General features: G+C 34.7%; 1 pseudogene across 1 annotated transcript; it reads left to right on the top strand.

Moving 5' to 3' along the window:
* Positions 1-512: 512 nt before the first annotated feature.
* Positions 513-2766, top strand: LOC143616342 (6,7,8-trihydroxycoumarin synthase-like; annotated as a pseudogene). Its single transcript, XR_013150645.1, has 2 exons — positions 513-1403; positions 2087-2766. The product of XR_013150645.1 is annotated as a 6,7,8-trihydroxycoumarin synthase-like (transcript).
* The last annotated feature ends 1423 nt before the right edge of the window (positions 2767-4189 follow it).

Here is a 4189-nt window from a genome sequence, read left to right as displayed (position 1 = left end):
TAAAATTTGAGATGGGCTAATGGGAGGCGTCGGCCGGGAACTCGGTGTTGGTAAAACCTGACCGTTGTCGATCCCGGACATGCAAATTGGATTGGTTTCTGCCAAGTTCATTACAGTACCGGAACTAAAATAATAATAAAAAAAGAACAAAACCGGCATTCGGTCGGTTTTCGTCATGTTTGTTATGGTACTGAAACTAAAACAATAAAATCGTTGAGTCTACTCGAATTCGTTCGGTTGTCATCACTTTCGTTAAGATATCAGAACCAAATCAAAACAAAATACAAAATTGACATTTGATCTGACCGCAAGTAAAACAAAACAAAATAGACCAGATAAGGTGCCACAAATTGACCCAATCAAGACTTTACGAAAACAAAATAAAAAAAAAATCAAAATTGAAGTGGCTAGACGGGATTGGTGCCACGTGAACCAATCAAGATCCAGCTACACCAAACCCCTTAATTGTTATATATAATAATACATGATCAAACTCTAAATATTAGTTAACAATGGTTTCATATATCATCTTCATATTAGCTATCTTTGTATACTTGTTCTTCCTCCATAAATTCCTACCGTCAAAAAGACCACCGGGACCTCCGGGACTTCCGGTGATTGGAAACCTACATGAGCTTGACACCTCCAATCTTCCAGACCACCTTTGGCGTCTTTCGAAATGCTACGGATCGTTAATGTCCTTACGACTCGGTCTTGTGCAAACACTGGTCGTTTCATCAGCCGAAATGGCGAAACAAGTCTTGAAAACAAATGATTTGATCTTTTGCAACCGGCCGGTGTTAACCGGCCAGCAGAAGTTGTCTTACTATAATAAAGACATTGCTTTTGCACCCTACAATGAATATTGGAGACAGATGAGAAAGACTTGCATCCTTCATTTACTTTCGGTGAAACAAGTGAACTCGTTTCGTCCCATCCGTGAACAAGAGGTGTTTGACATGATCGACACGTTAAAAGCTCGAGTAATTCGAAAGAATAATTTGGTGATTAATCTGAGTGAATCCTAGTTGGTTCTCACGAGTAATATTATTTCCAGAATGGCTTTTGGGAAGCGGACGGCTGAGTATGATGATGAGAAACAACAAGTGACGCAATTCAGCGAGCTTATATTGCGGTGTCAAAAGATGTTTGCCAAGTTCTTTTATAGTGATATTATTCCTTTGATGGGGTGGCTTGATATAGTTAATGGAAGTGTTGGTAAACTTGAAAAGATTTTTAAAGATATGGATGAGTTCTATCAGGAAATCATTGACCAACATGAAAATCAGCTAAATGAACCAAACAACATGCAAGAAGATATGGTTGATATCTTGCTTAAACTCAAAAAAGACTCAGATTCTTCAGTCAAACTCACTTATGATCACATCAAAGGTGTACTCATGGTGAGTGATTTACTAAAGTTTTGGAAAAATAGGCGTTTTAGGATTCAGCTAAGGGCTGCTTGTTTGGTTCATTCAGATCAGAATGAGTCAGATCTGAATGAACCTCTGTCTCATTCAGCAACAACAATAAGTCTGAATGATTCAGACCTAATTTTAACCATTCATATGTTTTTTTTGTTTGAAACCAAACAGTCTGAAGTCTGATTATGTTTACATATGAATGGTTCCATTCAGACGTAAACAAACAGCCCCTAAGTAGTTATAATCAGTTCGTTACACCTTGAAGAATGTGTAATCAACTTGCGAAAGTTAATTAAGATATTGTTTTTGAAATTTGCTAACCCTTCAACCAAACTTGACAGTTCAATTTGGTGAGTAGCAATCTCCAAATAGTTTTTCACCGAATTTATGGAGATTGCTTGTCATACAACTTAATTGCCGAGTTTGGTTATAGTGTAGCGAACTGTCTAGTGTAGAATTACAATAAAAACTTAAGATGGTCTAAAAGTATTTAGTTTAATTATACTATTATTCCAAAATGTTAGGAACTCATTTCCGCTTCAATTGGAATGAAATCTTTAGCTGATTCCAAAATGTTAGGGACTCATTTTCACTTCAAGATTTGGAATGAAATCTTTAGCTGTTAACTATGATGTATATATATTTGTGTTGGAATATTGCAGAATATCATGTTGGGGGGAACAGAAACAAGTGCAACAACAGTGGTGTGGGCGATGTGTATGCTGATGATGAACCCTGAATCTTTTAAGAAACTTCAACACGAAGTGCGAAATGTGATCGGAAAAAAAGGAAAAGTAGACGAACATGATCTATACAAGCTCGACTATCTAAAAGCAGTAATCAAAGAAACATATAGATTATACCCAACTGCACCTCTTTTAGTCCCACGTGAATCAAGAGATCGATGTGTTATAAATGGATTCGAAATACCAAAGAAGACTCTAGTATACGTGAACGTATGGGCGGTAGGCCGTGATCCTAAATGTTGGGAAAGACCTGAAGTGTTTGATCCTGAGAGATTCATGGGTAGTAGTGTTGACTACAAAGGGACTGATTTTGAGTTGATCCCATTTGGGTCGGGTCGGAGAGGGTGTCCTGGGATGCAGCTAGGAGCTACAACGGTTGAGCTGACTCTTGCGAACCTTGTTTGCTCATTTGATTGGGAAATGCCTATGGGGACTAATGAGATCGATACTTTGACGACACCAGGGACAGTTGCACGTAAAAAGAACGATCTTTTACTTGTAGCTAAAGTTTATGATCATGGCTACAAGAGTTGACTAGGTTTGGATTGTTTTGTTCATGTGATAAACCGTTCACAAAAAAAGATAAGTTAAAGTGTCTTTTTGTTGTTTTCTTAACCTAACAAAATTATAGTCACTTATAAGTGAAAAATATTTGTACTTCATATCTATATCTATACTATCTATATTTATATTATAATAGAGATAGACGTCATTTCATCTTCCCACACTCTCTCCTTCAAACGCCCCTAAATTAAATATTGTGGTTGCCGGAGACCTTAGCTATTCTTGCGTTCAGTAACAAATTTTTTCTGGCGATCTATTCAATCAACTAAATGGAGATCTATTCAATTAACTAAATGGATTGTCCAATTAATTGCTTAATTCATCTTCAATTTTATCAGTTGCGTTCTCGACGTTTTATTTCATTGACGTTATATGTTGGTAATAATATCTATATTTCGACGTTTTATTTCATTGACGTTATATGTTGGTAATAATATCTATATTTAGTTACTAGGTTATGTACCTGTGTGTTACACGAGTTTAACAAATTTAATTTTATAGTCAAAATGTAGGTGCCATGATATTATTTCATATCATCCACATATCATACACCATGAAACCATAATACCATAACTCATAATTTTAACATTAAATATAAAAGGTTCTAAGAGTATTACCAATATAGTAAGTGCATAATGTTGGTTCTATTATGATATTACAAAATTCAAAAAATTTATAAATACAAACATAAATCATATGTTTAATAGTGTCTTAGAGAACCATAACGTTTGTTGGTACCTAACTATTTCAAACATAATATTTCATGATTATACGACATCAAATGTTTAAATAACTTAAAGATTTTAAAGAAGATAAATTTCTAAAAGAGACCCCTTTTCATCAAATAAAAAACAGCATTCTTAAAACCAGACATCCGATAAAAAGAAGACATCAACAAAAATCCATGAAAACAAATTGTAAAGAAACATTAAGTGAGCCAACATTGAAAAATAGATAACGAAAAAGGAATTTGTTTGCAACAATAAAAAAATCAACATCTACTTCTCAGTTTTTGGAATCATCAGTCTGCTATGTCAAGTTGCATCGGGCACACCCTTTGCATCAATCTTCTTATGTTTACTTGACGATAGAGCAAATAAGTCATCACTGTCGTATAGCTCTTCGTTTCAAATCAACAACGGTAGTCTTGCGGTCTATCCAATACTATCATCATTATTGGAAAGTTGGGTTCCATTGTTAGCAGTAAAGAAAATAGAATCCTATATAAAAAAGTAAAGAAAGCAAATATTTCAAAATTTGATAACCTTCAAAATAACATTAGTTTGTGGTGGCAATTCTGAATTAGTTAGATTCTCATAATCAGATTCGTCAGCCTGCATTTGGCATAAAAGGTTGTATGTTTTACTTGCACACATACGGCTGGTTTATTATATAAATGAAGAAATATTATAATGATGTTTGTAATAAAAAGTGTCTGAGTAATATGGAAGTTTT

This window comes from Bidens hawaiensis, unplaced genomic scaffold, assembly GCF_021521415.1.
Source record: "Bidens hawaiensis isolate Kalapana, Puna unplaced genomic scaffold, B.hawaiensis_p1.1 tig00046842_1, whole genome shotgun sequence".
Classification (NCBI taxonomy): Eukaryota; Viridiplantae; Streptophyta; class Magnoliopsida; order Asterales; family Asteraceae; genus Bidens; species Bidens hawaiensis.
The sequence above is the reverse complement of the archived record's forward strand: the minus strand, read 5'-3'. Positions and strand labels throughout refer to the sequence as shown.